Genomic DNA, 26,985 nt, shown 5'->3' with positions numbered 1-26,985 from the left:
CTATGAATTCCCCAGGTACAAGTCTTCTATTTTTAGATCTAGTGCTCACAGACAGAGCCTTCCTTTGGGTCTCAAGTGAAGTCTTGGCCTCACAACAAAATTGTTGTCATCATTTACAGAAGCACAGATTGTACAGTTACATGAATTGCCCATTTCTGCCAGATTCTGTTAGAAGCAGCACAAAGGAAAGTTTGGCATTTCCATTTTTTTAAATACTTTCAAAAATGTAATGAAAAAAATACATTTTTAAAATATCCACTTTCAAAACAGTAGCATTGAGTGTCTGGAGATCTGGATCTTACAACTTAAATCAGTTGCTTATTTTTTAAACACTGTGGATGCCTGGAGGCACTGTATGAATGTCATCCATTTGCACATATTTTTCTGAGCAAAGGTGGTTCTATTTCACTGTTTCTTTACAGAGATATTTGGCAAGAAGTGAAGAAGTGTCTTGGTGTAAGAGATTGGCATGTTGTAGTCTGGGTTTAAGTCTTAAGGCTTTCAGACAACAATGAGAGCACTGTTGGTGTTCAGATATTTTTCATCTTACAGTCATACAGACGGGTCTCAGCTTAATGTCTTGTCTGGTCCACCACCACAAGACAAATTCTGGGTCATGATTGTCCTTTGTGTGTGATAGGAGCTGGAAGAGAAGTACAAAAAACATGTCTCTAGTTGCTTGATCAGAACTTGATCAGGATCAGAACAAGTTAGGGTAATTTGTTACTGAAGAAAAAAATCCTACTCATAGCTTTTAATTGTGCTGATGAAAACCTGTTCATCATTTCATCCAGAGCTCTGTCATAAAAGGAGTAGCTGATGAACTTCTCAGACCATCACCTTCCAGTTATTCTTTAAAGATGAGTGTGCTCATCTTTAAACATGCTGTTAAACAGCATCTTTGAGATGATGTTATTTAGTGGGGACTACATGATTACAAAATCAGCAATAAATTTAAGGGCACTGCCAGTATTAGAAAGGTCATAAATAGCTATCAAGAGCGTTTATCTCCATATCTGAGAGAATTCTAACACCACAAAAATCAAACAATAAATCATTTTTTTTACCACATCCTACCAAACTAACCCCTGAAAAAGCCTTTGTTGTTAAAGATAAATGTTTCACTGGGCTGTCCTTTACATCAAAATAATTTAATTCTGGATGGCACTGATTTTTAGATCTATTGTTCCCAGAGGTTTAGAGAGATCATATATTGCCTGGAGAAGGGAAATCCCCCATTTATTACTTGTCTTGCAATAAGTTGACCAAGGGGATACAGCCTGTGAACATGTAGGATTTCAACCCCTTTATCATGTCTCAAGGGAGAGTTCAGTTAATGAGACATTAGGAAGCAGTTTCTTTCCTGAGAAGATGAGGGGTCACAGTGCCGTGGTAGTGCTTCATAACCCAGTTTATTCACAGTTATGTGCTTGATACAATTTAGATCATCGAATCATTGAATCATCGAATCATTGAATCATTCAGGTTGGAAGAGATCTCTAAGATCATCTAGTCCAACCTTTAATCTAGTACTAAAGTCCACCACTAAACCATGCTACTAAGTTCTACAGCTACCTGTTTCTTGAAGACCTCCAGGGATGGTGACTCAACCACTTCCCTGGGCAGCCCATTCCAATGCCGCACAACCCTTTCAGTAAAGAAATTTCTCCTAATATCCAACCTAAACCTCCTCTGATGCAACCTGAGGCCATTTCCCCTCGTCTTATCACTTGGTGCTTGAGAGAAGAGCCCAATCCCCACATCACTATAGCCTCTTTTAGGGTAACTGTGCAGCACGATAAGATCTCCCCTAAGCCTCCTTTTCTCCAGGCTAAATAACCCCAGTTCTCTCAGCCGCTCCTTGTAAGACCTGTTTTCTAGACCCCTCAAGAGCTTTGTAGCCCTTCTCTGGACACGCTCAAGCACCTCGATGTCCTTGTAGCGAGGGGCCCAAAACTGAACATGGTACTTGAGGTGCAGCCTCACCAGGGCTGAGTACCGGGGGTCAATCACTTCCCTAGCCCTGCTGACCATGTTATTTCTGATACAAGCCAGGATGATGTTGAACTTCTTGGCCACCTCAGCACACTGCTGGCTCATATTCAGCCATCTGTTGACCAATACCTCCAGATCCCTTTCTGCCTGGCAGCTTTCCGGTCACTCTTCCCCCAGCTTGTAGCGCTGCTTGGGGTTGTTGTGCCACAAGTGCAGGACCTGGCATTTGGCCTTGTTGAACCTCATGCAGTTGGCCTCAGCCCATTGGTCTAGCCTATCCAGATCCCTCTACAGAGCCCTCCTACCTTCAAGCAGATCAGCACTCGCACCTAGCTTGGTGACAACTTCTACAACTATTTCAGTGTGCACATGATAATTCTTTCTTTGCTTGGTTCTTGAAACTGGTTTTGATAACCCCAGCTTACTACCAACTCAGACGACACATAGGTTTTAATATATTAATTGCTAAGGTTAGATCCAGGCAAGTAGTACAATTAATTTTGCTGGTGTAGATCTGGAAAGCTTAGGTGTAGGGTTTTGGACTCTACTGACTTGGCACAAACTTGTTTAAATTACTGAAGGCCTACCAGTGTAAGTTAGGAGAGATATTTTTCCCGTTTTATTTATTTATTTATTTATTTATTTTTTATTCGATAGACAGACTCACCAGCAGGAACTCAAAGTCCCTTTTCTTTGAAGACGTGATGTGCAGAATGTTAGGCTATAGTGTTACCTGGCATTATAAAGCCCTGCGAAGCAGGCAGAGTCCAGCGAATTCTCAGCAAGACGAGAACAGTGGCTCATTCACGTCACAGGTATATGCTATTTTTGGCATCCAGTTGACTTTTCCTTATTAGGAAAATAAAAACTATTTAAGTAGAAAGTCCTTCTTGCTCAGCATATTCCCAATTCAACTCCTTTCAGCAAGATTTACTTCTTTTCACTTGCAAAATCTGGTGGGGTCTTTTTTTTTTTTTTTTTTTTTGTCTGCTGCAGCACTCTTTAAAGCAAGTGCATTTCAAGATCTCTCTGTCTCTCTGTGCTTCTTCTGTGAATATGGAAAAGGCTGGCCCCAAGTGAATGACGATGGATCTGGTTATTTGCCAGGGAGAGGAGGAGTTAAAGTAGGCAAAAGAAGGGTGGTGAATTTTCAGACTTCACTTGGTTGTCCATGAGCAAAGCACATAGCTACAGACAGAGGTGGTCATGTACAGGAGAGGCTGCAGGAACGCCACATCTAAGCAGTGTGTTCATCCTGCTCTCCACATTTCCCTCCTGTGTAACTTCTCCTCCACTTAAAATTCTACAAACATGTTCTGGAGTTTACCAGGCCAAGGATTTTTCAAAGCAGAACCATGACAATGTTGATTTTGTGCCTTCCGTGGGGATTAAGCAGAAATGCTTCATTAATAACAGCTGGAAACCTTGTCCTGGCTGTCTTTTCTTGTTTTAATCTGAATACCACATCTGATCACTAGAGCAAGGCCAGGGCAAATCAGTCCTAAAAACATCACTCTAAGGTGGTTTTTGCTGTATTCATACCAATCCATTTTTGCACAAAAGTAGCAGCTTACTAAATTAATACCTACTGACGTGGATCAGCATAATATATAAGCAGTAAGAAAAAATGTGTCAGTCTTTTCTTCATAAACTTTACTGAGGGAATGAGATGATACAGTTATTGTACAACATGACTTCTCCTTATTAGGAGAATAAAATCCATTCTATTGAAAAGTGTCTCTTGGTCATCTCTTAAAGTAGTTTAGATTTTCTCCAGTCTCTTCTCATTATTTAAAAGGAATGCAATTCACATCCATAATGGTCATGGATTATTTTCTGGAATGGATCTCTGTCAGGATGGCAGGCATACATTATACAATGTACGAGTGCCAGTAAAATCGTGCAAGGACAAGCGTAGCTCCCATTCTTTTCTAAATGATAAATGAAAGAAGTAAATCTCTTTATTTCAGTATGTGTTTATGGTCCCAGCTGGAGATCAGCTTCTTTCCAGATTCTGTTAACACAGAATGTTGAACTGAATTTGGTCCAAATCATTCAGGACTTTTTTTCTTATATTGAATCTAAACTGCTTTCTGAAAGTTTTGATGGGTTTAACAAGAACTGAACAGGAACAACTCCATCCACAGCTGAACCTGAACTAGAACTGACTGAAAACAGATACTGGTTCAGCTTCCTGGCTCACAGATGAGGTATTGTAAGACATCACTCACTTTGAGAAAGATGGGACCCAAACCTGTTGTGATATTTGGGTTGAATCGGGTCTTAGTTGAGGTCATTCCGGAGCACAAGTATTACTTTCCTGTAATGTCCCTCCTAAAGAGAAAGGAAAATGTCATGATTTCACGAAAAAGAGGGATTCATCTCAACTTTGAACTGGGCAGTTGGTTTAAGCTGGTTGTCTTCTCCATTTACAGAGACAGAGGCAGATCCAGTGAAAAATTCACAGAGCCCACCCCAGCAAGTACCCTAAGCTCATTTCATGACTTTCAGAAGGAGAAAGTTAGATTAAAATTTCAGAGTCAAAGGTCTACGCATGCATAGATGCTTTTTTTTTTTTTTTGGTATTTCAGCCACTCTGCTCTTTTTTTTCCATGTGTTCCATCTTTCTCCAATTCATACCTTCACTCTTCCCAAGGCAACTCTGTGTGGTAGCGAGAGCTGTGAAAGCTACCAGGTTCCACTTCTTTTAGAAAGTTCACAACATTTTTGGAAGATGGCTCTCTTTCCTGTTTCACCACAAACTGGCAGCACCAATCTGAACAAAGCCAATGGAAAATATGCACTTAAAGGTCATGATGAACTAGGAAAAAAAAAAAAAAAGAGAGAGAGACAGAAGGAGATTGTTTGATTTTTATTTTAATTCTTATTTCCATGATTGTATGAAAACATGATGGTGAGAATCTCTCTTCCCTTTCTCATCAACTCATTCCATCTGTAACTAGTCAGGAAGAAATTACAGATGAAGAATGGGTCATTCAAACTTATTTGTCCATGAAGATATCTGTTGCAAGAATGTTTTTTTTCTCTCAAAAATCTAAACTGCTTCATTCTACCAGCCAGACAGGATGAACGTTGTGAAGTAGTTATCCACAAATACTTGAAATATTTTTTAATGAATCCACTGTAGTTCTGTTTGCATCTGCTCTGGCTTTTCTTTCCACAGATATTCATGCAATATATTTTGTTAGAACAAGGTCCTTCTCAATGTAAATATTAAGTAAAAGCACTCAAACATGTGTCCAAAGGAAATTTGAGATTGGCTTTCTGCAAGACTTCAGAAGACAAACAAACAAACAAAAACTCAGAAGGGTTAGGCTTATTCCTCCTGTCGAGGAGCAGTAAGAATGCAAAGTAGCTGAAGCGACAAGTCCAAACTGACCAAGCCAAGGCTCTTTTTCAAGGATGAAATCCTAGTTCTTCTGAATTCAATAACAGAATGTCCATAGATTTCAGTGTGACAAGATTTTATCATCTTTTTAAGGTACCTACTCCAGTTTATTGTTGTCGTTGTTGCTTGTTTGTTTTTTGCCTAAGGGCTAATTAAATGCTGACAAAATAAATTCAAGAAAATCCCTTTATATTTTGGGGACTTTTAAAGAGCACAGAGCAGGCAAATCATTCTTTTCCACTACTGTTCCAAATTCATTTTAGACCAATTTAGGACTGCATCACTGCCAAAAAAAAGATGCTTTGCCAGCCTTGGCTATGCCCTGCCATTCCTTCCCTTGCACCTGGCACCCTGGTTGTTCTGTTTAGCTACACCAGTGAGCTGACCCAGCAGAAAAGAAAAAAAAAAAAAGGAAAAAAAAAAAAAAGGAAAAAAAAAAGGAAAAAAAAAAAGGAGGAGGGGGATGGTTGTGAGTTTATTCTGAAAAAGACTTGTGTCATCTTGATGAGCCCCTCATCTGGCTGGCAGTTTTCTGTACAAAGAGAGGTGCCCATAGAGGGGAGGTGGCAGAAACACAAGGTCTGGAAGGATGGCACAGCATTGGACTACCTCTAAATTGCTTTTAAGCCAGCTGCATCCCTGCTCCTTAGCAATAATGAACAAGAAGTGTGGAAAGAGACTCCTTTAGCTGCTGCTATGGCTTGAATGTCTTGTCTTAAAAAGGGGTAAAACCAGAGACAGTGCTAGGTGAGGGGTGTTACGGTGGCAGGCTGCAAAGCAGCACACAAACATACCTTCCTTCAGACTGAGGTTTCTCAGCCTTTTTCAGGGCTCTGCTCTTCTTTCCCTGCTCCCGTGGCACAGTCACAGAATCACAGAATCACAGAATTGTAGGGGTTGGAAGGGACCTCGAAAGATCATCAGGTCCAACCCCCCTGCCAAAGCAGGTTCCTTAGAGCAGGCTGCCCAGGTAGGCATCCAGACGGGCCTTGAATATCTCCAGAGAAGGAGACTCCACAACCAGCCTGTTCCAGTGCTCCGTGAAGTGCTCACCGTGAAGAAGTTCTTTCGCATGTTGGTGCGGAACTTCCTGTGATCCATCTTGTGGCCATTACCACTTGTCCTGTCCCCACAAACCACAGAAAAGAGGTTGGCCAAATAGTCTGCCAAGCTCCAGAGGATTAGGAGCCTGGAGGCTGTGGCTGCAACAGATCTACAGCTTCTGGTAGGACCAGACCCAGTGGGGAGTGTTCACACAGAGCCAGGGTGAGCTATGGGGCTCCATGCTCAAAATTTGGCTGTGATTGTGGCCAAGAGTCAAACGGCACACTGCCACTGAACTCAGGTGGGTGATATTTCACCTCGAGTACTGTGTTCAGTTTTGGGCCCCTCGCTACAAGAAGGACATTGAGGTGCTCGAGAGAGTCCAGAGAAGGGCGACAAAGCTGGTGTGGGGTCTGGAGAACAAGTCTTATGAGGAGCGGCTGAGGGAGCTGGGGTTGTTTAGCCTGGAGAAGAGGAGGCTCAGGGGAGACCTCATCGCTCTCTATAGGTACCTTAAAGGAGGCTGTAGAGAGGTGGGGGTTGGTCTATTCTCCCACGTGCCTGGTGACAGGACGAGGGGGAATGGGCTAAAGTTGCACCAGGGGAGGTTTAGGTTGGATATTAGGAAGAACTTCTTCATGGAAAGGGTTGTTAGGCATTGGAATGGGCTGCCCAGGGAAGTGGTTGAGTCGCCATCCCTGGAGGTCTTTAAAAGACGTTTAGATGTAGTCCTTAGTGATATGGTTTAGTGGAGGTTTTGTTAGTGTTAGGTCAGAGGTTGGACTAGATGATCTTGGAGGTCTCTTCCAACCTAGACGATTCTGTGATTCTGTGATTCTGTGATATCTGACTCACAGCTCTGTTGTCTATACTGGAATTAGGAAATAGCCCCTAGCCACCTCTCCCAAATGTCAGTTTTGAAGTCACTGCCTCCACCAAAGCAGGGCAGCCACCTCTTTCCGCTGCCAATGGAAATCTCACCAGCATCAGGATGTCAAACCTATGGCCTTTATCTAATCTTGCCCATGCACCCCTTCCCAGCCCTTCATTATCAATATTCCCACAGCTGTAGATGTGTTTTAATGCAGCCAGACTTAGTCATTGCAGGATCCCACAGGAGTACTGTTTCTAGACCCTTATAATTTTCCATTGTGCCTCTGTTGAAATAGAGAATACTGGAAGGCTTTTATGAAGGAGGCTTATAAAATATGAACATCTGTTTGTTATGAAACTTAATGCTGACAGCTTGTAAGAGCCATCTAGAAGAGTATTTAACTTGAAGTGTTCTTCGTGTGTGTTGGAACAAAAGGTTTATATAGGTATACCGGAGGAGGCATCTGCTTCGGGTAAGATTTATTTCAAGATAGTGTCATTAGGGAGTTAGAAAAGATTCAAATCAGAGGATGTGAATTCCCCAGAGACTCCTCTCCAAGGCACACTTGAAATGTCAGATTTCCTCACTTCAAGACCACTATCTGACATGCTTTGTTACCTGATTACACCTGCATTTCTTCAGTGCTGGCTTTCCACTGAATATGAGGATTGCATTATGAAGTAAAAATCACCGGCATTCACCAAACGCGTGCAATGTGTCAGAAGGTTCTGCATTACTATCTTGTAATTACAAAATGCTGCCTGGGACAGGTTAATTCCAACAGAAAGTTAGCAACATACTTATCTTTGAAGTGAGGCTATTGAATTACATTTGGTGTAGCAGGTTGTTTTATACCTTGGTTTTACATCATACCAGTTTAATAAGCAGCATGAGAATGGGAAAGGAGTAAATAGCGAGCTTTGTTCCAGACATTCTTCGATTCATCTATGTATCCGAGGGGGATGAGAGAGTTACTCTTTTCTGAAATGCATCTGTCATATTAATAGACCATTTGGTACATTGCCATATGTGCGTGTCAGATATTGCCAAAGGCAATATAATATTGTTAATAGTGGGATCCTAGAAATTAGAAATGGAAGAAGCTTATTAGATTTACAAGCTGCCCTTCTGTCGATATACTGCTAAATGACTTTCTCTGGTGTGTTCTGCAATTGCATTTTAAATGAGCTCAAAGTTATATTCTGTTAGTCAGCCATCGGGTCTGAGGAACTCAGAGCCAGAGGAAGTGTGCAGGTTAAGTCTCAAGTAAGAAGAATTTGTTCCCAGTGGAAATAATATTTTTTTTTTCTGAAACTGATTATTGTTTTGCCATTGATTCAAATGGAGCCAAGAAGACTCAAATTGACAAAGCTGTCCTTCAAAAACAGAGTGCAAACCAAAACATGCTGGTGGTATTTTAAAGCAACACTGAAATATTGGAGCACAATGTGGTTCTACATTCCCAAGTATTTTTGTATTTCTGTCATGACTGATCTTTTTCCCCTTTCCCCTTTTGCTTTGTGAGCAACCAAGAAAAACAGGGGAAAGAGCTTCCCTGAGAGTACAGGAGGAACAAAATAATCTCATCCCACACGCAGAGGTAAGAAAAAAAAAAAAAAAAAAGAAGGTTTCTTCTTCTTTTAAACTATTTTAGTAGGCTTATCTCAGGTGTAACTTAAAACACTAGAATACCCAGAATACCCAAAGGGTAATTGAACAGAGTGTATTTATTTTAAGTTTCTAGCATCCACTTGAAGAAATGGCACAGAATACTTTAGCTTAAACTTTGTCTGACCTTGCATTTGTGTGCACTTTGCCAGTTTAAACACTGATGTAAGCAAAGCCATTCGAAACTGAAAGCACAACATAGCCCATAACGCATTGTCTTCTGGTACGAAATGTCAGCTTAGTATACTACTATTTTGTATAATTTACTACTTGACTTATAAACAAAGACAGTGACACGGGCGATCTCAGTTTGCAGTGGCTGGACCACACGCAGGCAGATTTATTTGTAAGATATATGAGCGCATATGCATGCAGGACATACAATATCTCCTGTTATTAATAACGCGCTGATATGATTATCCCTGGGTCTGGCTACTGTTGAGCTTCCTAATATATTATCTTTCAGCTGCTTGTAGTCTTAAATCCCTGAGCACATCAGGGATTGCTAGGTGTAGGTTCACCCTGAGGTGTCCCATAGTCATACTCACCAGGAGACCTCTGGAAACTCACTGTGCTCCCCACCATGCTGAAAGATGCACCAAGGTGGGGTTGCGCACCCAGGTCTCAGCCTTACAAGAAGTAGGACTGAGCCAGGCTGTGCACTGCGAACTGGGTCCTCAGGGCATGCAGCAGTTCATCCGCCTGCTGAATTGTCTAAAATGATGTAAAAAAAAAAAAAGGAAATCTTGCTACTTAGCTTTACGGGAGGCAGGCCCCCTCCACAGCCAAGCTTGTCTGCTGCTTTACTAGACCCACAAATCTCTCAGAGGTGCCCCCAGCTTACAGCCCCATGCTATGCTCTCCATACCATGGCACAGAGGCAACTGTGCTCTAGCATGTAACCACATTAAATGAGATTACATTGTTCATGTTAAGTCTCCTGCGAAATAAGCCAGGCTTCAGAAAATGAGAAACCACAAAAAATACCTGAAGCGATTTATTTTTTATCAATGTGATGCTACCAAGTACAAGTGCCAGTTTAAATTAAAACTCACTCTGAATGATCAAAAGATGCACAGCGAGCCTACTGCTCGCAAAGCTCCTCTCACTCGTGATGTTTTGAAAACAGGAGTAGATGAAATCCAAGAGATTTCTTGCAGCCTTCTGGATGTATTTAAGGCTTCGGGGAATAGGCCTCCAACACAGTTTCAAACCACAGCATATAAACAACGGTTCTTGTTACTGAGAGTTTTAAAAAATCAGGTAAAGGAATTAAATGTAGAGCTCACTACATTCCTACAAATAGTCAATATATTGTAGCTGATATTTAGTCAGAACAGAGATCGTGATGAACACACTTACAGCAAAGACAATTATGGGGCAGAAGAGGCAACAAAGTGGATTACTGATTTCTTTTCTTTTTCAATAATCAGTCTTGGTTATTTACAAAACACTCCCTAGGGATGTCACTTAAAATACTACTAGAGTCACATTCTCTAACAGGGAAAGTGATGTATTTTGGGACTTCCCCTCTCCCTCCCCCCTCCCCCCCCCAAAAAAAAAAAAAATCAGAATGGCTAATTCTATTATATAGAGAGAAATTAAGTTGTGGTCACTGATACACTGCTTTGCTCACATTTTTCTTCATTTTCTATTGGCAGTAGACTCAGGGTTGGCTTCCTTTCCTGGACTGCTGTCCTCATTTCTGAGAAACAGGGTGTCCTGGACTGTGTGTAACTCACACTGTCGTGAAAGACGATCAGGGCCAGTTGTATTTCATAAGCTTCATGAGCTTTTGTACTATAAACTTCTGCAGTAGCCACCTTTGCACACATCCTATGGGAAGGCTTGGTCCCAGTATTCAGTGGAAATCCTGTTCCCTTTTGCAGCTTTGCAAAGCTCAGTGGGACTCTGCAGGGCCTCTCGGCAGCCAACTGTCCATGCTAAGACACGTAACTGGAAGTGACCTGCAGCAAGTCCCCCAGACTTGCTTCTGGTTTCTGTGTATGAACTGGGAATCGTCCAAACCAGGAGAACCACACCAGCTATACACTGCTAAACGCATCATTTTCAGAGGGTGATCCCTGCAGTCTCAGCACTTGTGGATTATCCCCTTCAAGACAGTCTGGCCACATCCCCCACTGCTTAACACAGATATCCTCCAGGTCACCAGTGGTGCTTCTGCATTGCCAGGACGTCAAAAATCTAGTAAAAAATTCAACGAAACAGTTAAAATTTTGCATTTTAAAATGCTCTCAGGGCAAGACTTTCCTCCCAGATCAGAATACACTGCACTCAGCACTGATATTTTGCCTTTCCTACATGTGAAGATCTCTCACAGTTGACAGTATCAAAGAACAAATATCAAAGCTCCTTGGTGCCTGGAGGATCCAAGAAAAGAGTTTTGCGCCCTTACAGCAATTTACACAAGGTGTAATGTATACTGTGCATGGCATGGAAATGAAGCTGTCATTTCGTAAGATTCCTTGTGATATTGCAAGCCTCGAGGGTGAACACTGAGCAAAGTGGTTGTGTGCCTGAATCCTCTGTGTGCATGCAGTCTCTCTTCACAAAATCTGTGGCTCGTCAGGTATTTTTCTAGCGGTAAACCAGCTATTTGAATACTAAACTTTACAGAAATGGCAGGGTGTAGAAACTTTGTATCCATTCAGGTCTGAGTGCTCTTTTATTTCCTTAATTTTGAGTTTTTTCCGCAGGCCCACTTGTTCTTCAGTGTATTCCACACTGCTGTTCTGAAAGCGAATACACACTGGATCAGACACTCCCTGTGTACCAAAAGTTGAGTCTAACCTAACTGGAAGGCAGAAAAAGAGCAGCATACATTTGCTTGCAGTCATACCTTAGGGCAAACTTCAAAGCAATGAGATGAGGGATTCCTGGGAGTAGTTTGCTCGGGTATGATGCATAGCAGCAGCTCTGTGCAGAGCTGCATACGAGAACCATAAAAAAAAAAAAAAAAAAAAAAAAAAAAAAAAAAAAAAAAGGCTATTTCAGTAGCATTTATCTACAACTTTGATGTAGATCTCATATTGCTAATGATATGTGTGCCATGCCATTTGGGAGCTGTGTTTTACACTACTAGGCTGATATTCATTGGTATGCTGTCTACCCCTTGGAAGAGACACTTTTATGAGAGGCAAGCAAAGTAGAAAAGGACATACCAGGATACCAGGATGTATGTTTTTTTTTTCATCTGAGAGCTTCTAAATGCTAATATCTCTGAATATCTCTTCTGAACACCAGTATTCACCTACTGAGGACTTGTCCCCTTATCTTTCTCAATCTGTAAAATAAAACCACTTTCATTATCCAGTTTGATAGATAAAAAATCAGGCAAAAATTCCTGTTCAGTTTTCTCCCTGGTTTTTCTATATTAGACCTTACACAGGGAAAATAATTAATTAATTTAATTTAATTTAATAATAAAGAAACAAATTAAAGACTCCTTCCCAAATGTTTCTGTTTTCCAGGCATTCACATCACTGCAAACATATTGACGTCAGTAGAAGAAAAATTAGCCTCATTGACTTCCCAGACCTTGCATTCAAAGAGCCATTTTTTTTTCTTGAATTTTTCATCATTTAACATCTCTTCCTTCCAAGAAACACACATACATAAGACTTTCTTCCAGTACTGGGGTTGATTGTGAAATTCAAAGGGAGCAGCATCCATTCTTTCCTTAGGCAAGCTCTATCTTTAACATTTGTCCTCTTAACTCCTTCTTAAATGGTGATAGGAAAGTAAACTCTAACTGATATACACCATAATATAAATTTTTAAAATAAATATATGTAACTACTGCAACTTAAATCCTACTGCTGCCTTCTGCAAAGATTTATTAATGGTGGCAATTGTTCCAGTCAGGCAGAAACCCACTAAACTGGTTCTTATTGGCAGGATTTGTATGCCACAAAATCACCTTCCCATCCATCTTCTTAGATGGGTCCCTGAAGAGCTACCAAAGTTCTGTGGTCCAGAAAGGAGAAGGAAGAGAAAGGAAGAACAACCTCATACTACATCAGGAATTACTCCAAACCTCTGTAAGTGCAATGGGAAGAGGACAGGTTGAAATATCAAGCAGAGGTAACAAGCAGTGGGTACAAAAAAAAAAGAACACCAGGATGGAAACCTGTAGTGACAGCCAATGGTCAAAATATGTCAGCAAGACCTATCAGTTTCCCTTTGCTGAGAATTATGTATTTTTTTTTTTTCTGAAAAGGTAATGCACACAGGCATAACTTTAAAAAGCTGGATGGGACCTCCAGGACTCTCCAGGACTCCAGGACTCATCTACCCTGCCACACCAAGCAGCATGACCCAGACCTTTGCCACCATTCAGCCTCCAAGTCCCATTCAGTCACATTAGAAACATTTTTGAGAATCATCCCCTCACAACAAAATTTCTTTTGCATCCCAGAAGATGCTCACCTGGAACTTCCTGACACTTTCTCATTCTTCTCCTCCAGCCTCCCCTCCTTGGGTTTAATTTCCTAGACCCTCTGCTTTTTTTCTCTTAATTACACACTTATTTTTCATTGGGTTTCATCTGTGGGAACAGTGCTTGCTCCATTCTGCTCAGAGAATGAATAATATGACAAACTTCTGCATATGATACAAGACCCAATTGCATTTTTGGTTCCTTAGCCATCCAAGGAAACTCATCAAAGAATAAAAGAAATATCACACTCTTCAACCGGATAAACTAGGTCAGGTTTAGCAAAGACTAGCAACTGAAGTGTCATATTCTGGCTCTACTGCTCAGGCAGACAGTAAGGATATACCCATAAAACAAACACAAACCATTAACATTGAGTTGGGAGCTCTAATAGGCTTTGGCTTATTGCCTTTGCAGGAGCACACTGTGCCAGCGGAGCACAGAAATTAGGCATTCAGGCAAATGGTCCGGGGCATGGTGGCAGAGTGCGATCTTTCAGACCTTCAGAGCTATTTAACTGCTCTCAAAACACACACACAACAACTCTGATAATTACACCCACTGCAAAACCTAGGCATGGCACGCTGGAAACCTTTTAGGGGCTCTTTATCTTTTCCTGCCTTTGCCAGAATAAGGCCAATTTACTCCTTGCTTGTGCAGAGTGCGAAAGGAGAGACTGGATTGTCAGCGTTATTGAAAAGATTCATGATTAGTCACACTCACTTGAGGACAAGTTACTTGCCAGACACTACAACACTCATTAAAAGACCTTCAAGCTGGCAGCCCTCCAGCTGCTGCAAAACAGCTCCAGGGCTGGCAGGTCCAAGAGGACCTCAGAAACCCTGGGCTCCCCCGCATGCCGGGGTGCGAAAGGCCAGTTCAAGCATGCCTGGGTGTGATTGGCACCCCAGGAGCTCAGCAAACCAGGCTCATGTTTCACAGGGTTAAAAATATATATGTAAACACAAGGGTGCCCAGCTGGTGCTAACATCGAGGTACTTACTGCCTTTTCAGGCTGGTCTGAAACGGTTGCCTTAGCACGGTCCCGGTATTACCTGTAGGACTTCACCCTTGGTTGGCCAGAAAAGTCTTTCAGTGATCTGGGAGCTTGGATTGTTTCTTAACCCACTGCAGCTCTTAGCCAGTTCCTGCAGGAGACATCGAGGTATATTGGAAATGCCCCGCCTGCTCAGACACACGAGAGTCTGTTCCACATTCGTAGTTTCATTTCCACGCCCTTGACTTTGCCAGAAGAAAGGGGAAACAACACTTCATTCCTCTCCTCACACGCTGTAGCATGCATGTCTCTTTCTTTGCCCCTTCTCCTTCAGGGCCAGCCCGAGCCAAACCCTTCCAATTTTTCCATCTCTTGCACCATTTGATGAATGCTGACTTCCTACCTTGGTGAAGCCAAGTCCACCACTACCCACAGCACCTCAGGGAAGTGCCTGCAGCCTGGTGGATCAGCACGGACCTGTGCCAATATATGCCTTATTCTAGGCTGGGGGGTGAGCCGGAAAATACATCTGAAGGATGTGCATCCCAAACTGAGAGCAGCATGTGTGAGTGTGTGTGGGGAATAATTACTTCTCATAATAATCCGAAGCAACGTATAGTTTCCATGGGGAAAAGTTCTTTTTAGTTAATCACTCTTGCTTTTCCCTATCCCTCTCTTGTAAACAAGCTTTTAATAGAAAACTAGTGCACAGTATGCTCCTAATATGCTAGATTTGTATAGTGTATGTGCTGGGGAATTCATCTTCACGCTGAAGTTAAACTGCAGTATATGAATAGTGCTCCCCGTGGAGAAAATACCAACTTCTTTGCCCTTCGGTACCAAGTTTAAAGCTTGAGTGGCTGCAGGTCTCACTTTTCTGCTGTGCAGCAGCACCGTGTTGCAATATTTGCACAGCACAGACAGCTCTGAGGAACCCGCACAAGGCTGATCACATCCCCTCCTGCACCCTGCAAGCTCAGCCCTGAGCCATTCCCCAGAGAAAGCTGAGCAAAGACCATTGCACACACTGAATCCCAGATGCCACTTCTCCCCATGTCCTGGCCACATGGTTGCTCTGCAGGACTTGCCAAATTTCATGTGAAGGAGGCTAAGTATGCATTGTCCTGTATGAGTTCCAGGCTGGGTTTTCACGTACTCAATGCTCAGTACATCCTCTGGGCCTGTGCAAGTTTAGGAGCCATGCTAGTCACACCCCATTTCTCCCAGCCATCTGCCACCATCACACAAGTCACACAATCACTTTTGCATCGTCATTTCCACTCCTTGGGTTATAATTCCTTCCTTCCACCTTTGCCTCAGAGAAATACTGATCATGGGACTGCACTCTGAAGTGACTCAGTGAAATCCTTTAAACTCAAAGCAAGAAGCAAGAAATATATTTCCCTATATATTCATCTGTCTACCCATCTATTTATCCACCTACCTTTTTGTATGCAGATTAATTTTCAGCCTCAGCCTTCCACTGAGACAGATTACTGCCTGTGGTTGTCCTGGCACTGCTGAGAAGGTGGTGAGCGGTGGGGCTGGTGGAAAATAAGAACACAAGAACATTTCAAGCTGGATTAACCACAGAGATTGATATACCGTGTAACGACACCATTATCCCATCTCCTGGCAGTATGTGCCATCCCGTTCCTCGCTGTGTAGTTGCACATTTTGCCTTTCCATGACAAACTTGACAAAGAGCTTCCTAAGCCTGCCCACTCCAAGCTGCTGCTGCTTCCTTCCCTTCTCCTCCCAATGTGAAGATTTCAACTGTGTATGTGAATCAGGGAGACAGGACTATAAGGCAGGACAGAAACATTTGATTTAGGTGGAGAAACTAACTGCTGCCAGAGCTAATAACATGCAAAGATACCTGGAGAGGTCTGGCCTTCTATATTGGTGTTGAAGCACATAGGCTATGAGGAAAATGCTAATGTGAAGTACAACACTTTTCTTTCCATTACTGGAGCTTCTTTTGAAATCTTTATACCATTTGCCGAATCAAATAAAAGTTGTGAAGGTTTAAAATTGAGCACGTATTCCCTGTAAAAAGTTAACATATTTCAACAAGTGCCAATTAGTTTCTACTCTCTCTTGTTCCTAATCCATTCAAAGTACCCATAGGCAAACTATTTGAGATAGAGCAGCCTAGACTCCTTCACCTGAAAGTTGTCCCATACTTATGCAAAATACCACCCTGCCCTTCCACTGCTCCAAGAAACAGCTTATAAAAATAATACCTGTATTATTTCATTTTCATTATTTATTTATTTTATATGTATATGACTTATATTCAGGGAGAGCATAAGATTTAACACAGAAGTTTTCTACAGACAGAACTTAAGTTTAAAAAACTACATCCATTTCTATCAAACATAATACATTACAGAAATTCCCAGACACAGGACTCAGGAGTGCAGGTGTGGGAATCAAGGTGTTTGGTAGGGCCCGTTCACATTTAAGAGTGCATACGTGTGCACATGTTCATGGAGTGCATATTCAGGACACAATTTAGACAGCTGTTAATGCTGGTGTGACTTGGACAACATTTTGAAAGGCAGCTTCTCCCTCTTCTTACCACAGACATAACCAAAACACTTTGAGTGGTAAAGTTGCTAATCACTTCCCTGAACAAGTGACATTTATTGTCCTTAAAAAAACCCTCTTATAAACCAGGCCCCTGTGCTGTCAACACGGATGCCTACCACCCACCAGCTCTTGCACTTCTGCACTGGATTCCCACCTCAGCATAGCCTTTTCCATTTCAAGTACAGGGTCTTACTGGCCAAAGCTGGTGACAGATTTCTGTTTTCTGGAGCCTTCTGGGAACACCACAAAGCCTGCTGCAGAGCTACCACGTCCCACAGAGAGGAGAGGGAGCCCACGGCTGGTATCTTCCAGCCCATGTTGGGCGAGTGCTGATGCGTTTTCAGGAAGCAGAGGACAGACAGCGAGCGTGAGTGTAGGACGTGTGAGCCACAGCAGAAGGTTAGTGATGAATACCAAAGAATCCCAAAATTATGAGTTACAACCCGCAAGCGGTTCCAGGGGAGTTTCCATTCAGGGCTGTGACTCAGCAAGGCGACTGTCACAGACAGCAGCGTGTCAGTCTCATGCGGCCACTAAAACCATCCGTGATGATCACCCTCTCCTCAGATGGGCGATTGCCTTGCCTCCATGGTTTTTCATAACTACCATTTTGCTCTCACACAAACTGTTGGCAAGGCAAGAAACCAGAAAAGTCTAGGCTCTGGCAGCATTGGTTTCAAAGCCAAAGCACAAAAAGTTAAAAAGTTGAAGCGCCCTGGCTTCTTCTGGAGGTGCACACACAATCTGCAGAGGTGCACACACAATTTGTGGAGGAAACGTGCTGAGGAGCAACCTGGCCTGGAAACCAGCTGCAAGGTAAGTTCGCTCAGCGTGCTGGAGCCGTGCAAGGCTCACCATGAGATGGCAGCCTTCCCCACCGCCTTTGCACACTGCGAGGAAGATGTGCCAGCTCCAGCTTCAGCACAGAGCAGTTCTGTCTTCCTGGCTGAGATGGGCTGCCAAGATCTTAACAAAGGGCTCCCTCAAAAAAAAAAAAAAAAAAAAAAATCAGCCTTGCTTTGCAATGCATGCAGCGATCTCTTGGTGAAATCCCTTTCATTCCTTCACATAAAAATGAAATCCCAAAATTTTGCATTTCCAGTGGCTGTGCTCCCCACGCGGGTCTACCAGCTGCACATTGTCCCCACGGCTGGACTCGGCACCCCTCAGACCCCCGAGCTCAGGCTCTGCACAGCGTGCCGCTGTCTCCCTGGTGCTGCTTTGCTCTTGGTGAAGGCCCTCGCACGCTGCCAGCCACGTCACAGCCAGAAAGTCTGCTTTATGGGTTGAGGAGCAGCAGGAGGTGGGGTGGAAAGGCACTATACCATTCACATGTTCCCATGGCTCCAGTGCTTTTTGGAAGCACATTGAGGATGATGTTGATGGGAAATGCTGGCATGACTTTTCCATAGGAGTAGAGGGCTGCTGGCCTCACAGCAACACACTTCTGGGAGGCTCAGCGTGTGTCGAGGAGCCCTTCAGCTCTTCCACTGTGGAACAACCTGTGCTACCCCTTCCTTACTGGACACAGTGAGAATGGGCACAGCCCTACTTTGTGCTGGTCACACCTGTACGTAGTCTCACAGAGAGGACCCAGACAGATTTGGCAATATCAGAATATCTTTCTGCTTTCCTGGCAGTTGTTCAAGGAGGAGATAACAGTGGGGCCATAGCACTGCTAATCTTAATGGGGAAATAAAAGAAAAAAGTCAGTCACTGAACTGAGCTGTCCCTTACCTTATGTAGGTGTAGTCACTCCGTGGGTAGGGTTGTGTCTATTTAAGCCTGCTTCAGTGAATTTTGATTTGAAACTGCACTAATGTGAATCTGGAGAATCAGCACTGCCTCGGATGAGTCAGAGAAACTCTCATGTGTCAGATGCTGACTTCAGTCGCACCACTGTAAATCCAGGGTCACACCTCTGAAGGCAGTAGCGTGATTTCAGTGGGACAATTGTGCAACCGTGATCAAAATCTGCCCCACTCACCTCCAGGTGTTGTACTGGTACTACTTACAGCAACATTTGACCTCTTGCAGCTGCAGACTTCATCGGGTTTACTCGTGAATGGCTGCTGAGCATGCTGTTGACAACACAAGGTGACAAAGTATAAATGAGCAGGATTTGCCTCCAATATCAGCTTCACTTACACAGCTGTGTGAGCAGGGGTGTACGTGTGGCACAGTCTGCTCCCCTCGCCAGGATCTCCAGCCTTCATCTTCACAGAGCTGTCTAGAGCAACTTCATTGCCTTCAGCAAAGAGATTCCCAATAGACAAAGAGAGGGTCTGATTCTGCCTCTCTAGATTTTAATTAACGCCCCTCTTGATGGCACTAATTGTGCTACTGAGTCCCACTATGCCTTTCACAGCTTTGTTCAGGCTATAAACACAGTGGGCAACTTTAAAATCACGGGCTGCAGTTGAGCTTGTATACTGAAAACATTCAAATATAGATGACTTTTCACCTTTACTTGCCAGAGGCCAAATTCTTTTAAACAATGATAAACCTTATTTAACCAGGAAGTCTTCAAAATTCTGGAGTGGGCCTAAAGGTCATGAGGTCTGAGATGACCTTGAGAAGTGACTTTTATCTCAGTGGACATCCTGGTGACTCAGGGCTTAAACAAATACATTCTGATACCTAATTCTCCCCAGAGCAGGTCTTTGGTGCCAAAGGTTATATACTTAGTGAAGTATTCTGCACAGACACGCAGAGCTGGGAGCCATCATATGCATTTCCTCATAATTAACAGGGATTAGTTGTAATTAATAAATATGGGTCTTTAGAAGGAGGAGGACTTGGAACTCCAAGGATACGCAGTCTTCCTGCAGAATGTGTGCCGCTTGATATAATGATTACACAAGACCAGACGATGCAAAGCCACAGGCAGAAGGATGAGCACAAATCTTCAGGTCCAAGCACAATGATTTTTGTTATTTTGGAGGAAGGCAAGCAAACAGCACGGATGCAACAGCACCGAAGGCACTTATGCACAGAGCAGAAGCTGGCAGGCTGTGCATGAAGCTGCAGCCACTCCTGCTTGTGCTCACAGAAATAACACAGGGGCCATGTACACACGAGGCAAATGAAAGAGCAGAGTGGGCAGAGGCTTGCATTAGGGCTGAAGATCTGAAACCATCCAAAAGATGTGGAAAAGAGAGAAGCAGCAGCAGGGCTAGGAGCGTCTTATGGCACTGCATGAGTAACAGGCTAAGCATGTGAGGCTGGGTGGAGCACTGCTGGGCTGTCACCCAGGCAGGGCAGCCCTGCTGCAATTCCAATCATCTGAGGGCATCTACTCCAGGGATTAATCGCGGCAAAGGTACAGAGGTGTTTTGAGGTGCCTGAGTACTGCTGGGCAACCCAGAAAGGATCTGTCTGGCCCTGTAGGCACTCTGGCATTCAGAAACCTCTACCCCTCTCTGAGCGGTAAAAGTGGCACACCTCTGCTTGCAACAGGAGCATCTCACTCCGTTAGTTTGGGTACTGCAGTCTGAAGAGCTGTGGTATCTAACCCTGCATCTCCTCCTGTGCTCCTTGGCTTGTGTTGAGCCTGGCCAGTTGTGAGACTTCTGCAGTGTCCTCAGCAGCTGCTGTGTTTCATGTGCATAAGTTGCCTACAAAACCCCTGTGATTCCTCACCAGCGCGGGTTACGATATGTGCAGGTAACATGCAGGGAAGTTAACTTCAGGGCTCCTTCTCTGCAACAACTTCCCTTGCTTTCTGGTACTTCCTTGCCTGCTTTCTCTACTTCAGTTCAGTTCTCTTTGGCTTTACTGCTGGTTTTATCCTTGTTATCTGTAGACATGTATGTGAGTCACATATGTGAACATTGCCATTTTTATTCCATAATAGCTGCTGCTTTTATTGCAGCCAGGTTAGGAATTTAGAAGGTACTTTACTTAATCTCTCCTATGTATGTCACAAACAAAAGGACACATACCAGGAAACACAGACTGTTCTTCAAGAGCCTGATCATTGGTGCAGAAAGTCGTGGGAAGACTTGCCTTCAAATGGCTGTTGTGTTGCTGTAGCTTAGTCCTTGGTCATGAGTTAGATGGTGAGGGTGCCTGAGAAGTGAATGGGGGGAAAGGGCAATTGCCAGCAAGTTGCATGGCAAGCTGCCTTATCTGACTAATAGGTTATGCCTCAAAGAAAGTTGGGTCTTAAATCTCATCTCTGTCAAGGACTCAAGTGCTTTATTCTTGTCTGAAAAGGGGTATTTCCTCCCACTTAGAAACCACAGCTCTAAATCTCTTGGAGTTGGTCATTCAAGCCCTTTAAAATTTCTTCCAAAGAAAATCTGCCAAAGAAGATGTGGTTCACACCCCCATCATTCTTCTGTCCATCAGCTCAACATTTAGAGCATGACTAAATCCCTCTTTTTCCCAGGATGTGGAGGGAGCTACGCCCCTTCTCCCCCCAGGCCAGAGCCGTCTGCTGTGGGACTGACTAGGAGGAGAGAGCTGGAGCTCACCAACCTGCCGTCACCACTCATTGTGCCAAGCCCACAGCACTTCAGTAAACCCTGCTAATCCCACTGCCAGTCTGGGCTGGAGGACAGACAGCACATGACCGGAGGAAGAGGAAGAGCAAGATATCCTGAGGTGATATCACTGCAGTCAAACTAAGCCCTTTCTGCATGCACAGAGGCAGAGCTGTGCTGGAGATTGTTTGGTCCCATTTGGTTAAATAACTGTTGAAATCAGAAGAGGCAAAACCCAAACTTGTGACAGCCTGCTTCAGTGCCCCACTTCTGTGTTGCTGCTCTTTTCCCTTTGAACATATCACCAGTCTTCATTTCACTGGGCAGCTTCTGCTCTGCTCCATCTCAGATTCAGACATCAATGGCTCTGTAATATCTTCTGCAGCTCCACTCCATGTCCTTCCCCTCATGTACCTTCCCCAAGGCCTCTTGCTACTCTTTCTGAACAAGGTGACCCTGAAAGGCTGAAGATCTCCTGTGTGCAGAAGCACGTCTTGATGCATCGGGGGAACTTTGCTGTTGAGCCCAACATCCCCTAGGAATGGCAGGTGCTGCCAGGGTTCAGTGGCAGCACAGCTGGGCATTTGAGAGTCATAGTTTTGCATACAGTATCTAAATCCTCTTGTGGCTCCAGCCACAAACCTTAAAGCATAACCCCCCAGAAAACAGAAACCTTGTCTGGAAGGATATTTGGAAGGTGGCTATGTCCCCTATATGTTTCCAGGGGAATTGTGTGCTTTGCTGGTTCTCTGACAAATAGGGACATCTGAAGTAAATATTTCTCCATGATGTACCAGCACTGCACTGGTGAAACCAAATTTGGCTATATTATTCTGTATAACCAGACACTTCCACCCTGATACAGATTGATAGGCATATTCAAGGCATGCAAACGGGAAAGCATTACTCATCTAGAAAAAGGCTATCACAGTCTATTTGAAAGGCTGGGTTGTTTTTATATTTATTTATTTATTTTTATTTTTATCTATTTATTTATTTATTTATTATCTACACCATCAGGTTACATAGCAAAAGCTTCACTTCTTTTAAGGGCAGAGCCCATTCAAAACTGGTCAATGTATTATACTGTAATTATAGGGCAACCAACTTGCCTTGTAATTCTGTATCACTCTTGTCACTCCAAAGTTACACCTGTAAATTGCTTGTCTAAAGTTTTCTGGCATTTCTATGAAATATATATCCTATCAGTTCACCAACGCATTTACATACCCTTTCCACACTTACACTGGTGTTTAACTCCAAAGAATCAGTGAATCAAGAAGTTCTCTGAATGATGGCTAATCAAAGAGTGAACAGGCTTTGCACTTGGTGGAAAACTGCAATAATTCACTTTCAAATGAGGTTTTTCTTCATTTGGGCATACACATGCACAGGTGCATACTAGTATTAGCTGTGTCAGACCTGGGAGAAGCTAGACTAAGCAAGATAAATATGATGATAGTGACAGGTGAACGTTCAGTGATAAGATCCAGAGATCCAACTGTTTATAATATTTATTATTTTCAGGCCTAAATCCCAATGTTAGCTTTATTTGTATGCTCATGATTGCATCAGGTTTTCAAGATTTCTGAGCTATAGGAAGTAAATAGGAAACTTGATTGGATGAAATGGCAAGTGAAGCCTCCAGATCTCGATGGCTTTATCTAACACATCCTTATCTAACACTATTGCAGAAGTACCTGGGGCACTGGGTATGGTGGAGGGGAGAGGGAATGGTGTGCTCAACTGAGCCTTGCTCCAACAGGATGGTAGGACGTGGTTCAGAGAGCATAGGTGGAGGCAGAGGTTTGCAATCTCTCCTGGGTTTGCTACAACAAACTTCCTACAGCTAGGCTAGATACTCCTAGCTATATCTACATCATTTTTTAGAGCACAACTGGGACTCATCTGACTGTGCAAAATTATATTTTGAGGTGTTGACACACTCTATACTCCTCTCCTAGAAGTAACAGTAATAGTAGTAGAGATAATATTAATAACAACAACTTAGGAAAAGAATGTATACAAAAAGTTTGTTCACTTCTCACATTCTAACAGTCTTATTATTATTATTATTATTAAAAGACTCAATAAATCTTCCCTCATCTACATCTTTGCACTGTCCTGGCTACATCAACTCCACAACATGTTTGCATTCTTGTATGTGTAAAAGATGGTGGAAAGCCTGGAGGGAAAACAATTATTAAGGTTGCTCAGTGTTTCTCATTAAGACATCTTTTCTTCATGAATTAATTTCAGGTTTAGAGCTGGACTTATAAACATTAAGTGTCTACCTCAAACTGACTGAAATCTCATTTAGAAAGTGAATCAGCTTATGATTCATATTGGAGCTAGGAGAAGAAAGGCTGTTCAATGCTGTTCCCTCAGAAGCCCTTTTGGCATATATATATGGTTATTCAGCTCTTAGCTGCTTTGCTGGATTGCCCCAAAAAGGACTATCACTTAAATCTAGCTATATTTGAGAAATGGGTGCTTATCACAAGGAATTGGTTGGGTATCAGCTCAAACCAGTCCACTATGAGTTGGCCAGAGAGTCTGCTGGGGAGTAGCATGCCTCCGGGTTACACGCAACCTAGAGGGAAACATTCTATTTCTCTCATGCAACACTGCGTTAGATTTAAAATTAAATTGCTCTGAATGAATGCACTCCATTGATTGCGATGGGAAAGTTACTGTATGTTGTAAATTCTACCCTACTACTCACCACAGGTAAATTGTCCTTTGGTGGCAGCGATGGAAATATGGGCTGAAGATGGGGAGTCTCCCTTCACAGCCAGTGAGACGTTCTCTGTGTGCAGCTTCCCAACGGCTGTGGATCCTTGGAGACCAAGGATTTGTAATGATTTTTTGTGGGTGTTAAGTGTTCTTATACAAGTGAAAAATAAATGACTCACAGGAAGAAAAGAAATTCATAATTTTTTTCCACGCTGAAAACTCCACTATTGTCATATTTGTTTTATCTCTAGTCGGGATGAAAGTCAATGGGTTAACATTATTTGAGGAATCTCGAGTCCCCCCCAAATTGTTACATGAATGTAATACAAAAATGCTTCAATATTATCAACTGAAATAAAATGTTTGGCTATTTTCAAATCCAAACATTTCATTCTGTATGTCAATGCATTTCACTGGTGGTAAATTCAACTTAAGTTACACTTAATGCCTTAGCAGGGTATTGGTACTCCGGTGCCTCTTGTTGATCTTCTTCCCCAGGGGCTGAACTTCCTGGACAAACAATACTTATAATGTGTCTGCACAGGCTTCTCTAGATACCAGCTACAGCTCTGAGGATGCACAGCCAGGAAAATGTAAAGAACAAAACCAAACAAAACAGCAACAACAAAAACACACAACAGGTTGATTTTCCTGAAGGAGACATACGTCGGAAAAAGAAAAAAAAAATAGTCTTGGAAAGTTAAGATTTTGTAGAAAATGTAGTTTTGGTGGAAGTTTTCCAGGTAAGCAAAAGAAAAAGCATCTATTTGAAATGTTGACAGTAGGCTGAAAAGCTAAGTAAATAGACCTGGATTGTCACGTCTTGCCCCTTCCACCTACCATGGTTTAGCTTTTGTTCTTATCTGTGGCAGCATTTGCCAGCCCTAGATCTGCAGGTTGCCACTCTCCTTACATGAAAGGAGGCAGGTGCCTGAATTGCAGGGGAAAAGGAAGAGGAGGAGAGGAATTAACTTCCTGGAGGCTTCAGTTTCCATAGCTCTGCTTCTTATTCAGACAGAGGCAGAAATGCAAGTACATGAGCTGGAAGTAAGTGAAGAAAATAAAGAAAAGACTGCTTTGAGTTCTTGCTTTAATCTATTCTCTCACACAAAGGTTAAATTACCATTTGAATGCCACTGTAGAAGAGCTAATAATATTGCTTCTATGTTCCAAGGATCCTCTCTTTCTTGATAATACGCAGTCTTTTCAACTCCAATTAAGGAAAGCTGTGGTTCCAATCATCCCTACGCTGAAGATCCCTGTTTTTGCAATGCAGGAGCTGGTTGCCCTGTTGTTCCCTCATCGATTTCCTGTAGTGCTTCAGGTGGTGCTTCAGAAACCGCTGACTGTAAGGATTCGCTGCTGCACTTGTAGAGAATGGAGCTATACTTTGAGGTCTTTATGAAATTATGCCAAGTGGCTTGTGATTTCCAGCTTCTGGACCCCAGGGAGAAATGTGAACCCCTGGCCGAGAGCTGAACAAAAACTTTGGTACTCTATTACTGTCCAAGAAAGCATTTTTGGACCACAGTCGAAAATACACTCTCCCTCCTGATTAGGATACAGTGTTTTCATTGCCATTTAGAATGGATTTAGCTATCTATGGAGGTTATCCTGCAGACTTTCCAGGCTTTCCCATTATGTGTACACTAAAAAGGAAATCAAAACAAATGTGTATTTTTCTTCAGCACTGGCAGTGGTGTCAACTGGAAGATAAACACAGCTAAAGTAGGAAAAGGAATAACAAAACCACTTACAAAGAACTGAGCTAGTATATATAATTTTTTAACAGGGCTGATAAAAGTTCAGCATGAAAACTCCCAGCTCAACAGGCAGCAGTGGGAAAGAGTTCGTAGACTGGTGTATCATGGCCCAAGTGAGGACAAGGCGCAGCTCATCCTCTCATTGGTGTGTGCTCCTCATTTTCCTGATCTACACTACACACTAACACACCTCCTGTGCAGAGTCCCCCTTGGAGATGGATATACTCCCTTGGTGCTGGTCTTGCATTGCTTTGGATGAGCAGAGAAAAAAACGTCCATATGTCCAAGATTTTTCCTTTATCTCCTGATCTCCCCAGCCAGTTTCTGAGAAGTGTCCTTATTCATGAGTATCAGATAGGCAGAGCTCATCTAAGAGGACATTTATGGCCACTTTGATTCCTGTCTGTGCTTCTCTGGTCGAAGAACCTATCCCTTTTTAGAAGGAACCTGCTTCTAGAGACAGTTATCTCTCAAACCAGCATGGCAGAAGTTAACTTAGGCCCTCTCATATATTCTTTCTCTGAAGGTCTTCCTCACTGCTAGCTCAGGGTATTTACATATTCCATATGCCCTCTTATGAACCCCTTATGAAGATAAGGACAATTAAGAATGAGACTCTTGGGCCAGATCTGCTGGAGGAAAAAATGAAGAGAGTTACAGATCCTCATCAATACTGCAGGTGATGATGGCATGACCCTTTCCCCAGCTATAAGGCCTCCTGGAAGAGGCCAGGTTGGAGGTCTGCCCTGACTTCAATACATGAACTAATGATTGGAGTTGATGTGATCTGTGGCCTGAATCTGCTTACAGTCTCTATTCAGCTCTGAGTCTACCTCAGAGCTCCTTCTATGAACACCACTGCACTCACCTTTAAGGCCTGAATAGCTCTACATGTGTGCACTGAACAAACAGACCAGGAGAATAGGACTGGAGGGCTCCCAGTTACACAAGATGCCTGTCT

At 43.0% G+C, this 26,985-nt stretch overlaps 2 long non-coding RNA genes across 5 annotated transcripts; one reads left to right on the top strand and one right to left on the bottom strand.

Annotated features, from left to right (window-relative positions):
* Window positions 1–3,330: 3,330 nt before the first annotated feature.
* LOC121062900 lies at window positions 3,331–18,952 on the bottom strand. 4 transcript variants are annotated; one of them, XR_005815726.1, is made up of 5 exons: window positions 18,776–18,952; window positions 15,888–15,987; window positions 14,450–14,594; window positions 4,636–4,816; window positions 3,331–4,329 (listed from the first exon to the last, which is right to left on the bottom strand). It is a non-coding gene; the product is annotated as an uncharacterized LOC121062900 (long non-coding RNA). The 4 variants fall into 4 exon arrangements; XR_005815728.1 differs by having other exon boundaries at window positions 3,331–4,816; window positions 14,450–14,688; XR_005815725.1 differs by having other exon boundaries at window positions 3,331–4,816.
* On the top strand, window positions 17,717–24,645 carry LOC121062894. Its single transcript, XR_005815722.1, has 3 exons — window positions 17,717–17,854; window positions 21,432–21,646; window positions 24,256–24,645. It is a non-coding gene; the product is annotated as an uncharacterized LOC121062894 (long non-coding RNA).
* Window positions 24,646–26,985: the final 2,340 nt, after the last annotated feature.

The sequence above is a fragment of the Cygnus olor genome, chromosome 1 (assembly GCF_009769625.2).
Source record: "Cygnus olor isolate bCygOlo1 chromosome 1, bCygOlo1.pri.v2, whole genome shotgun sequence".
NCBI lineage: Eukaryota > Metazoa > Chordata > Aves > Anseriformes > Anatidae > Cygnus > Cygnus olor.
The sequence above is the reverse complement of the archived record's forward strand: the minus strand, read 5'-3'. Positions and strand labels throughout refer to the sequence as shown.